The sequence below is a fragment of the Pholis gunnellus genome (assembly GCF_910591455.1).
Source record: "Pholis gunnellus genome assembly, chromosome: 22".
NCBI classification, from domain to species: domain Eukaryota; kingdom Metazoa; phylum Chordata; class Actinopteri; order Perciformes; family Pholidae; genus Pholis; species Pholis gunnellus.
In genome coordinates this window covers 4,531,047-4,543,830 of record NC_136549.1, presented here as the reverse complement: position 1 = coordinate 4,543,830, position 12,784 = coordinate 4,531,047, and the positions used below count along the sequence as shown (strand labels likewise).

General features: G+C 45.7%; 1 protein-coding gene across 1 annotated transcript in view; it reads right to left on the bottom strand.

Annotated features, from left to right (window-relative positions):
- The window catches only part of nav3 (neuron navigator 3), a gene marked incomplete at its 5' end in the record, with an annotated part of 173,251 nt that overhangs the window by 106,055 nt on the left and 54,412 nt on the right, over positions 1–12,784 (bottom strand). The window lies entirely within an intron of this gene.

Genomic DNA, 12,784 nt, shown 5'->3' with positions numbered 1-12,784 from the left:
GAGCTGGGACTCCGCTCGGCTCTCTCTCTCCCTCTCTGGTTTAAATGCTCTCTCACTCAGCGTCCCTGTGTCTCTTTGTTAGCGACTTAGAGCAGCACTGCGATAATGAGTCATATCAGCACACGGGACGTTTGGATGCTCAACCGATTCGTCTTTCACTCCTGATATCATGAACTTTGTTTTCTCATAAGTTCTTATTTGTTGTAAGAAGCAACAACATAACAATTATCCCAATGTTGGCACTATCGAAGGAAATGAATCAATGTGTTTTCTCCAGTGTTTACTGATCTGGAAAGAAAATGACGCAGCTGATTCAGCTGCAAATTGATGGAAAGATGTGAAAGTGCTTTTTTTAACCAAACTATTTCACGATCACTTCACAGCGTTTGACGTGTTTTTCTCCCTCTCAACATGATAAATGTCACAGTCACGTCACGTCACAGGTCATGGACAAATTTGTCCTTTAACTTCGAGGCTTTCAGCGGAGCTGCGTGGCGACGGCGAAGAGCCAAGATGGCGACTAAAAACGGCATCCACAAACCAATGAGGGACGTCACAGAGACTCTGTCCACTTCCTGTAAAGAGTCAGTGGTGTCAACTTGCCGCCGTAGAGAGAACAGAAAACACAGCCGATGTATGATCACTGCAGTGGATGAGTACTGCGAGCGTTTAGAATATTAAGCTTCGATATGTATCAATAATTCAATACAGGAAGGATTGCTGCCTCCACATGCTCTCTCCCTGCACCCGTCTGCACACTGCCCGGTGCAACCACATCCTCGGAGCAGCTACGCTGCGGCTCGAGCGCTTTGCATTAAGAGCAAGCAAACAAGTTGCTGAAGAAGAGCTCTTCCCCTCCCCGTCACTTTTCCCTCCGCAGACTGATGTGTTTACCCTGGTCGTATCAGCAGGGAGCCCCTGCGGGACAAGAATCCCGACACGGAGCTCCTCCATCTGCCCGCCACTACACGCGTCACCGCGCGCATCCTCCCAGCAGGCTCCCCCCCTTACATGTGGGCCTCCGGCTTTTCTCTCTCCCCACACACCAGACGCTGACACATGTGTGTGTGCCCTCGCCCGGGGTGCTATAGTTGTTTGATTATCCCACGCGCACTCTCAGACGTTCGCATGTTGGGGCGACATGTGCCGAGCAGCGTTTTGTGAGGGCTCATTACGACGCTCTTAATTAGACCAAGCACCGGGACAACGTGGGACGTAGGAGGTTGTTAAAGTGCCACCGCCTGCCAAAAATGCACAGCCCCGCGGGCACGGACGATATGTAAACGACAATATTTGTGCGGTAACGGACATTTTCGTCAAGCGACTTCTCAATTAGGGCTCAGTCAGTTTGAATACAACAGAAAGCTTCGGGAGGCCTCGCTGAAGGATGTTCTGCTCCGCAGGCAGCACGTGCATGTTTGAAGGCTGCTTTAAGAGCTGATAAAGACAAAAAAGGAGTGAACTCATAAACGGTAAATCTCTCCATTTGGAGGCAGACCTCTGTGTGCAGGCGGGCGGCGCATGGCCGACGAAACCCGCGTCCTCTTCCAACGAGGCTTTTAGATGCGAAACCGCCGTTTGCCTTTAGTCGGCCTTAACTCCGAAATGACGTAAACGAGCGGAATGATGATTGAAGGCGTTGATGACGGCCGGGGCATTAATGTTCCGCAGGGTTTCTGGCGATGTTTAACTGCTCGTTTGGTGGGCGCTCTGGCTTTGCGGCATCCTGTGATAGCTTCTCGGGAAACCGACATCGTTTATTTTTCCGACGCGGGCTGGCATCAGACCGATCCACGCGAGCCATTAAAAGCAATTTGGAAGAGGGCATTTTGATGAGGCGCACTTTGCCCAATCGTGAGGCACTTACAGCAGGGGGAGCATATTTTTGTGAGAGGTGACAGGAGGGCACGTGTGGGGGAAGGAGACTCACCACTAAGCCTGGAATAATGATGGGGGGGGGGGCTGTTAAGTTTCTGTGATAATCAGTTTCAATTATGCGATGTTGCCGTTACAGAGCCGCACCACAAATCTAAATGTCACGTTCCAACCAGAGCGGAGGAAAGTTTGTGTCACGGCTGGCAGACGAGAGGAAAAACCAGAATCCCGGCTTCAACCTGTCCTCCACAGTCTCCTCACCACCACCGTAATACTGACGGAAACCCATCCTGGACAGAACACACATGCGCTATATTGGCTTAACACAAAGCTATTGTAACTTTTGGTGGTTGAATTAACAAACATTTTTCATACAGTTCTTCATGGGTAAATGTGGCTGAAAGCTTCAAAAGCAGCATGTAAGTGGGCCCTGCGATGGTGACTTTTTGGTCATATTCCATGTCTGAGGTGAAGAATGAACCCTTATTTGACGATATCATTGGTTAAAGGATCAGGCCGGTGTTTTTGTTCAAGTTGTAGCTGCTTTACTTACACTTTTTCAATGCACACTTTTTTTGTCCTTCTGTTCAAAGCTTTTATTCACTAGCAAACAATCTCTGCATTTTAACTTCATCATCACCGAGTGATATAGTATCTTTAACAAATGCAAATTCAGACATGAAGTACACACATGATACAATTACTCTCGAATGTGTTCATTGATTTTTTTTTACCAAAGAGAAATGAATGGAAACCAAGAAGGAAATACCAAAATGTGTATAAAAACACCCTGGTTTGGTTCACTATGATGTGAAGCATGTGCACTTTTCTGAGTAAGTGACTCATGATGCAGTGGTTTTGAGCAGCTGTAAATTGGCCATTTGTGGTTCCACCAGCAGTCAACAAGAAACAAACACTGTATGCTGGCTTTCATTTGCTTTTACGCTTTTTCTTCTTTTCTTTCTTCCTCACTTGAAAGACAAGTGTGAACTTTTAAAGCTGCACGAGGAAAATCTGATATAAGAATGTTCTTTGTGAAAAACGGGTGTCATCTTTAAAAAAAAAAAAAAACTAAACTTAAAACGTCCCTTTGGTAAAACGGTTGTTAAATCTCTACAGCAACGCTGCAGCGTTCCTACGGTACTTTAGTGCATTGTGACTCTCTTTCCACTCCTGGTGAGAAGGAGACATGGTGAGACACAAGAGGAGACGGTGGCTACATCTGCTTGTTCGCAGCTTAATTTCCTCACGTCCCTACAGCCTTGTGAAAAGTGTCCCGGGGCACGCTGGGCCTCTCCAAACATATCAAGTGACTGATGCATGATGGTTGGATTTGGAAAGTGTTATCCCTTAGATGCAACTGTCAAATACAAATGGGCCAACACTTTAATTATCGCTTCCTACGGGGGGACAGAAAACAACCTCCTTCAAGACGGGACTGGAAAACCAGGCGTTAGCGCTTTTACAGCACATGAGAAAGGCTCGATAATTGAGGGGTTTTAGTGCAGAATGCTACATATCCAGTGGAAAAAAATCACGCCACCTTAAATCCCTAAGTCAGTATTTCAAAAACACAGACGACTTGAGCTTCGCAAACAAAGCCATTTTGTGAGTAAGAGTTGGGGCGGCTCAGCTGAATTCTAGTTTTTCTTTCCAATGTGTTTGACTGTGGACGCAGTGGTTACTTTCTGGATGCTGTCGGTGTTCATCAATTCATTTCAAATCTCGTCCTGGTTGTTGGAACCTGAATCACCAGTGGGGCCGTCAAGGGCTCTGTGTAGAAAACCAAAGCGGCAAAGAGCTGATTGGCTTTTGTAGCATCCCCGTCTTTTGTCCAGTGATGAGTCGGGGGAATCTAAGTAAACAAAAATCCCCCACGTAGGAACCACTGTGTCATCGTTTTAAGCCGAGCAGATCAAAATCGATACCAGCTTACAAAGAAAATGAGTTTGTCCTCAGACACCCCCCCTGTATCAACATTTGCTTTTTCTTCTTCCACTCAGGGCACCTGGCAGAAAGTTGACAAGATGAACACGCACTTTTTTTGCACCTATTAATTCCTCTTGGCACTGGACGCCTAATGAAGCAGAGCTCATCACTCACGCTGAGGCGACACATAACTGGGATGCCTCTTGCAGCAGGAGTATGCTTTATTAATCATTGCCGCTGAGCGGAGCTGCTCTGAAAGCCAAACATTTACACGCAGACAAAGCCAAGTCCCTCTGCTCACTGCAGCGGAGTTGAAGCCCAGAGGTCTTGAAAATGCGAGAGTTATTTGTTTTTCCCGAGCTGTTCTCTCTCTCCCGCTGACGGTGGCCCTCGCCGTCTGATACCCTTTAGACGCAGCACGCTTTCATGACTCCAATGTAAACCCATTACTGGACGCTTAGAGCAACTGATTTAGTATGAAAAGTGAGCGAGTCCGAGTAGGGCAGGTGGGATTGGTGGATGGACGGGTCAAACAAACACAGGACTTTCACTCAGGAGACATTTGTTCGCATCCTGTGTGAAGCCAAGTCTACGTTGACTTTACTTTAGTTTTATTGTAGTTTTGTTACGTAACTTACACACTTTACTAACGCAGACTGTATGTATGTAACATTGCACTTCGTCCCTGAGTCCAAAAGTGACTCTTGAGGGTTACCCAGAGCTCTGGCCACTGACCAAGCTGTGGTATTTGACGAGCTGGGATTGAGAACACGTTTGTTTTTTTCCCCATGAAAAGCCAGGACCTGAAGGACATGGTGGCTTAGAGTACTAACACTAGACTGTCAGAATCTGAAGTCTTCATTTTACCAAACAAAGCACTGCTCCAGTTGTCCATCACCTCTCCGTCAACTCTCCTCGTCAGACCGGGGGTCTGACCCCGTCTCTTCCCCAACACTCCATTGATTCCTCTTTCACCCGGCCCTTTTGCTCTGAACGCATCCAAAGCAGACAGCTGCTGACAGGCGACGAATCAGAATGGATCAAATGGGACGGAGCTTTACGGCGCCTGATGGGCAGAGGGTCGGCTGGGTCAAAAGATCCTGTCTCATAATCCGGGGATCATCGCTCATCACGTCAAAAACCCAAAGTAAAGAAACATTTTCTCATCTGGCACCGGCGCGGGAACTGTTTTATGCAATATTGATCACAGTGGCAGCCCCCATAATTCCTTGCCCCGACTGAAATCTTTCACAGCCCATAGTTTGTCTTTCCTAAAAATCTATAAAAAAGTGGTAATTGCTCATTTTTAGAAACACCATGAGAACTTCACGCTGAACCTCCTAAACCCAGATGTATCTGGCCTGCTGGGGCTGACAAAGACGATGTTTGCTTTCATAGCAGCCTAAATGTTATGAAAGTGAACGCCATAAAACTTTCTAGAACGCAAGAAAACCGAGCAAAGATGATTCAATTCAAGTAGCACAGGCTCCTGGAGACAAAACAAGCCCCTCGCTGATTTTTATCACATCATGCCTCATATTTGCGTAAATACAACAATCATGTTCTCGAAGGATTTGACTGGCTGTGACGTTGCCAGTTCTGCAGTTCTGAAGCTGCAGTACTAGCTCAGTCAGCATATAAACACACATGATGTATAATCAACGGGCTCTGCATGGCAACACAGGCCTATAGCCGCGGATGTGTCAATGACATATGGGGGTTCAATTTCAAATGTGTACAGCATCAAATAACTCGGAGGGCCTCCATGTGGCTTTGCGCATCTGCTGCACAGACAGTGTGTGTGTGTGTGTGTGTGTGTGTGTGTGTGTGTGTGTGTGTGTGTGTGTGTGTGTGTGTTGGCTGTGTGAACGAGTGGCAGGGAGCGAGAGACAGTCAAACAAAGATGTCTCATGGTTGACAAAGACCAACAAGTCACCTCATCAATCTCTCATGATCACTTCTGTTCATGGTGCCGTTTCAACGCCTGCCAATATTTCACATCAAAACATTTGACACCCCGGCAGCGATGCGAACTTACGACAGTTGCAGCACTTTTTCATTAAAAGGTTTGAATAGATTCGTGCAGGATCAACTATTATTGACCCAGAGCAGCGTCTGGCAGTCTGTCTGAGGTAAACCGTAGAGCCTAAACTACTGGATATTTTATTGAATTTCCTTCAAACAAAATGCTCTGAGTGAATTCTACTCTGGTAAACAGTTACGCAGTGAATATGTCTTGGGCTTTTATTGTGAAAGGTAAGAACGGAAAAGGACTGGATCTGGTCTGCGCTGCCTTTGTCAAGGTTTTAAGGAGTAATAAAGTTTGCATCATGTTAATCCACTTTTGGAAATCGCTGTACTCCAACCATTTAGTGATGCATTTGCATAAGGTTGAGGGACACACTTTAAAAATATGTCAAAGTCAAATGTCAACGTAAAATCCCTTTAAGATAAATGTTAAACAACCGGGAGACAAGCTAGAAGACTGATCTTGGTTAACCTCCTCTCGGTTGATGGTTTTGTAAGTCAACATAAAACAAACAGCTGAAAGAAGATGTAGAGGCATTATTATTAATCTCCGCACCAGAGCACATCAAAGTGAATATGCAGAGGAGGATAAATGAGCGGCAGATGTTTTTCAGTGGACCACAGCGGGCGGCTGGGGGAATGACTCGGCTGTGTCACGTACACACCGTTACAGTCTGCGTAGGTAGACATCGCCAACATGATGGATAGCGTTACTGTTGACAGGCGACAAATTCGTCTGTCAGCCCTCGTCTGGGGCTGCTTCTCCCCAAAAGGGTCAGCGGGGTTAAGCTGCTGACTCTCAAAGGGTCTGTGTGCGTAACCTGCTGACCGGCGATGACGCACGGTGAAAAATACCTCCACGGTTCTCAACCTCTCTGCCCGACTGTATCTCACTGCAGCTGTTTACAGCGTGTAGAGTTTAAAGTGCAAAGAGCTGTAATGCAAACGTGACTTTTGTTTTCATCAGGCTCTTTTGCTTCGTGGGCAATTAAATGCCGCTTAATAGTATCCGATGCCGGACTGTCAACAACGGAGCGCATTCAAACGGTGTTTTTCTGTTTGTGAATGTGGAGAATTGGTTTAAGAGACGACACTTTTGGAGCTGCATTCATCCTGCAGGAGGGAGGCTATGCTGTGTGTGTGGAGACATCACTTTAACAGCCTGATGTTGTCAGCAGCGATGGGTGGGTTTATGATGAAAAATGTGTGTAAAAAAGCTTTTTGCAGCTACCAGATAAAACAAATGAAATGTAATGGGCCTATTTAGTATTATTGGCTGCTTGGATCATAACGTACCTAACTGAAACTGCTGCGTCAATAAAAGTCAGGAAAATTAATCAGGGTTGATGTGCAGATAAATTCGTTTGTCACATTACTATTTCGTCTTGTGTTATGGTAAAGTAACTTCATGACGCACCTTTAGAATTTGCTGCAGCAGTGTTGTGGCCACTGCAGACGCTCAGTCACTGACCATTCGTACTCGTCTGACGTCTCTCTGTCTCTCTCTCTCTCTCTCTCTCTTTCTTACTTTCTGTTTAAACCTGCCACAGTCTCTCACCGTCTGTGTGTGACCGATGCAACAGTGAGGACAGATTGTGCACCAGCTTTGCCCAGATGTTGGATGTCAGATGCTGCAGTGGTCAGTCAGAAGAAGTGATACGTTTTCATTACCTCCACCTGCGCGGTAGGGCCAGCAACGCGGCAACTTCGGTTTAGTCCTTTAGTAAGTAAGAGCACGTTTCTCAAAAAGCGGTGCAGCCCTGTTTCCTGAAAATTAACATTCACATACAACGAAAGCGCATGGCGAATTACGGGAGTTAGCGTTCAAAAACAATTTCTTCGGTTTTGGGCAGTGAGGAATGAGAGTGGCGCTCAGCGACCACTTGCAGCCGTGACACTCACCGTGTCGAGTCGCGGGTGGCCCAGAGGGGAGCCAGGCGGGTTGGGGTTTACTGAGGCCCAGGGAGGCTGGAGAGGGAAGCTGGCAGCACCAGCTCTCCTTACATACAGTAAGCTTGTTTGTAAGATGCGGAGGACGCAGGGAATTTGTAAAAAGACTGATTTATACTTTATTAGGAATGAGAAAAGGTTCAGGATAGTAAATAGAGACTGCAGCTGGTGCTTCACAGTCCAACGAGATCAAAGGTTACCAGTCCTCCAATGCGCCCGCTTTAACAAGCCAGCTCATCGCTCCCTTAACAGAACATCTGCCATTGCCATTCAGTTATAATGAGTGATTAAAAGCTTCCAATTGAGCTACAAGTGAGCCTGTAACGAGCCCCCCGGTGCTCAGTCAGTGCTGCTGAACTGGCTGCCATACGAGGGGGTCGGCCTGTGCACCAGAACACACACGTCTCGCAGTAAAAAGCAAACACACTGTCACTTTAGCAGGGCGCAGCAAAGAAAAAGACCCCAAAAGAAGCTTCACAAGAGTCGGGGAGAGCGATGCTCACGCACTGTGTTTCAGCACGACAGCTGCTGAGGCACTTGAGCAGCCATACGTTACGAAACCCGGATCGCACTCCAAGTCCTTGGTACTGCCTCTAGACATCCTAATTCGGAGCATCACGCATTCATCATGCACCCCCTTTCAACGCCCGGTGCACTAATACGAAACACGCTGACACAAGATATCTTGCTCTTTGACTGTGTGCTGCGCTGAAAGCAAGACAAACGTGCGTCGGTCCAAACGAGACACGCCTGCATTGGCAACAACCTCCTTTTCAATACGTAGATACAATATGAAGACGGATTAACACCAACTGTTCCTGTTGAAGCTATATACTGATGATTTATACTGCATTCATAGTGCAATATCAAATGGAAACAAATTATTGAGGACCAGCTCCAGCTTCTCTCAACCAGCTCTCTTTAACATCTGGCAGATAAAATGAGGGGAGTGCATGTTTCTTCATCTGATTAAGGGTACTCTGATCAATGGGCCAGAAAGGCATTCTAAATAGTTTGATCGTTGGTCTCTATAAAGCCCCTTTTACATGGCGACTACTTCCACTTGTATACAGTCTATGGCTGTAGGGAATCACTCACTGAAGTGCATTTGACTTGATTTACATTGTAACCATTGTGACTCCAAGACGTCTACAGTTGGAGTTGTGTTTTTAACGGACAGATGTTAGTCCAATGTGTTTTGGGGCTCCACCAACTCCAGAGAAAAATATCCGGCCCAATGCTCCACTGTGTTCATCATCAGCTCATCACTAACCTCGCCTGGGCAGGTGGTCTAGAGTTCTTCATGGTATTGAATGTTTTGGAACTAAACAAAGGTTTCCCATCTGACAAAGGATTTGAACTTAAAACCTTCAGGTCCCAAACTCCCGCTCTTCCATTACGGCATCCATGACTGTGAGCAAGAAGAGAGAATGAATGATACTTCTTGCATAGCTATAGTTTCAGCGGTCCAAACAGGCCATCTGCCTCTGCACTATGTTGGCCACTCGCTGCCAATCGCTGGGCACGCACAATGACATCAGGGATGTTTCAGAAGCCCACAGTTCCCATCAACCGTTTGTCTGCTTATATCCAGACCGACCAACTCTCATTACGGGGGAGTAGACTGACAGACAGGGCTGGTGTACTCAAATCAACGACCTGAGGAAGAGTGTCACGCAGATGCCAGTTGGTTTGGCCTTGCAGGAACCCGAGCCAGGTGCTTAAATTAGGAACACAGGATCAATTAGGGGCTGAGATTAATGGCGAGCTGTGCTGATGATGAAGTATCAGGCCGGTGAGGATGATACTGCTGAGTGGCTCTTGCTATTTGTCCTCTTGTCTGGCTGGTGTGCAGGCTGCCAACAGATGGGGCCCAGATGACACTGGTGGGGTTTTATAGTCTCCAAGAAACCAGAGACTCAATTAGACCTTAAAGGCAGCACACAGTCCAAACCTGCTTCTACTGCCAAAACACTGAGCGGTGGTACCTTTTCTAGTATAAGTAGAAATTACTCATCATTTTGCTGTTTCCAATAGGTTTGTTGAGTTAAGTTTAGTTGAAAGATTAACCGTCACTGAATATGGGGTTAACATATGAACATCATGCTGTATTGAAGAAGACTTGAAACTAGAGATTGAGACCATGAACTCATGTTTACAATGTTTACTGAGGTAATAAATCAAGAGAGAAGTAGAGTCATTTTCTCATAGACTTCTATACAACCTCTTCTATACTTCTTTTTCAACCAGAGGAGCCGCACCCTGACGGCCATTAGAGAGAATGCAAATCTAGGGCACTTAATTAATTAAGTATTGGCTTTGCTTTTCAGACCCAGAGGTTGCCGCCTGATTACACCATGAGGTTTCAGAGCTCCTCTTTAGCTCAACCTTTTGTTGGTTTCCCTTTTCTGTCAGTTTAGTACAAAACTAGAACTGTTAAAGATTGCAGCTCAGCAAGCACCCATCAGCTCCACCGCTGAAAGCTCCTGATTTGGTCAATGACACCGAGGAGTCAGTATTTCAGCTGCAGATTTATTGTTTAACATTTGTATGTTAATGGTCCGAAGAATATTTTCCATGGGAATAAAAAACACCACCTATCTCTGAATCACAGCATTTTCCCTTCAGTTTGAAGCAGACAGATATTCACTCAGCATTCATTCATTTTTCCTTTTCATTTATATCATAAGACCTATGTAGAGTTTCTTCATCATCTTGGAAACGTCTTACTTCTGACAGCACTATCATTTATTAACAATGTATTCAGAAAGATCCTTCATTTTCTAAATACTTACATATTTAAAACACAAAGATCACAGCAATGTGACATTTTCCTGTTCACGCCGTCCTGGACATGGTGCAATGTAACATAAAGTCATTTATCTTGAAATATGTGGTGCACTAAAATTTGACAAATTGTATCGCAACTTCACACAAACGCTCCCTCACCGTAAATCAACAGCCAAAGAAATTAAATTGTAAAACGAAACTGGATTGGGCGTGAGGCCAGGGCTGCATATAATCGATCTAAGTATGATCCATGACACACTTTCAAATCCAATACCACAAATGAGAAGCAGCGAGAAGGAGTTGACTTCAAAACGTTAAGAGTTGTGTGATGTAATCTCTCGGCCCGGTTCTGCTGACAGATGTTTGCATCTCTGCATCTCTGCATTCATGTAACATTTTGACTGTGTTTGTTTTTCCCTGACATCCTTTGCTGAAGTCGCTAGAAACACACACACACACAAACACACAGAAAGCAAAACTGCACAGTCATCCGTATTGCAGGGACGCGCTCTACGGTTTGCTAATGATGTCTGTCTATAATGAGGAGGATTAGTGCTGCGAGGCTTTCATATTTTCTGCTGAATGGGCCTCTTCTGGTTCCCTCGCCTGCCATTCTCGTGTTTGAGCACGACTCTTCTGAGGAATTAAGAATATACAAAAATCCTTCACTCCTTCATAACGCCGTTGGTTGTCTGCACAACTACGGGGGAAATGCACCGTCAGAGGCCGTGAGGTTTGGGTGAGAGAGACATTGCAGAGTGCACCGTGAGGTGGAGCGAGAGACTTGGAAGGCTTCACACAAACAACGTGTGAGATCCTCAATCCAAGGAAAGTGTTTATAGTTTTACATCACATGTATTTAGCCGACACATTTATCTAAATCCCTTTCATTGCAAGTGGACAAGTAATCTAGAAAGGCTGAAGACCAGAGTGTGAGATATGATAGGAGAAGACATTAAAAGGGAAGGTCCATCTGTATTCCTTTTGGTTTTCTTCAAATGAAATACACTCGATAGCAATAAAACAGTAAAAACAAGACGTGCTCAATCTTAGGGAAAGAAACAGAACCAGCCTGTGCCGAGTTAAAAGCCCCTCCTACCACACTCCTGTCATTTCTCATTCCCATCATCTTCACCGGCTCACTCAGCAGGTTTCAGACGATTCCTTCCAGGACCAAACATTCGGTGTAGGGTTGTGTAGACGAGCCCCCTGCTCATCCCAGCAATCATTAGCTCCGACACAAATAAATCCAACTGAAACTATTCCCCGAAACACACCTGCCACAAGCTGTTCGCAATTCGGTCCAGTCTGACCACGGGGAACGCCTGGCCTCAAATGTGTGGAATACCATTTGCATTAATGACGTAGATGTGTCTACATGAAGTAAGGCCTCCGGGAAATGCAAAAGAAAAAATACTTATTCTCTTCTGAAAGCGACTACTGCACAGCAGGGATGCGGCCAAAGCGGAGGGTCTGACGTCTTGTTGTGGAATCGCTGCACGTTTGCTCGCACCTCAAGAGAAACATTAAGAACGGAAACCTGTCCTGATTTTTCAAAGTAGTAAGACCAGCGATTCTGAGAGAGGATCAACCAGGAGTTAGTTAAAGGCTGGAAGTCTTTTTTTAGTACGGCATTAAAGTAAAAAGCTGGGGCATTCCACCTTCTCAACCAAAATGACCAAAGTTTGACCTTTTAGTATTAATACTACACACTATAAATAAACTGTAACAGACAGGAGATCAAAGGTCAGACTCTTTCACATATTGTCAACTGAAGGCACGGCTGAGCTCATATAAACAGCAAATACAGAGATCACGTAGCTTCATCTGATCAGGTATCAAAATGAATAGAATACACTGTAAATGCTCCCATTCACTCCAGCGATAAGACGCAACTGGAGCATTTTGAAACAAAAAAGGACGTGGATGAATTGTCTGCTGGAGGCAGATGTCTGTGAGAAGCCATAAAAGACGTTTCTTGGCGATTACTCTCGCTGATCGTCCCAAGTTTTTTCACGACGGATTAGCTCTGCAGGAAATGCTCGGACTTCAGCTGACTTTTCCCTTTCATTGTGAACTTGTGGTTTTGGAGAAGAAGAGTGCATTATGCGAGTAGATTATCCGTAAAAACTCGCAGATTCCGTGCTGGTTTTCTGCTCCTCAGCTTCCAGCAGCTGCTCCGTTGGCCTCGGTCCACTCACCGGGCCGGCAG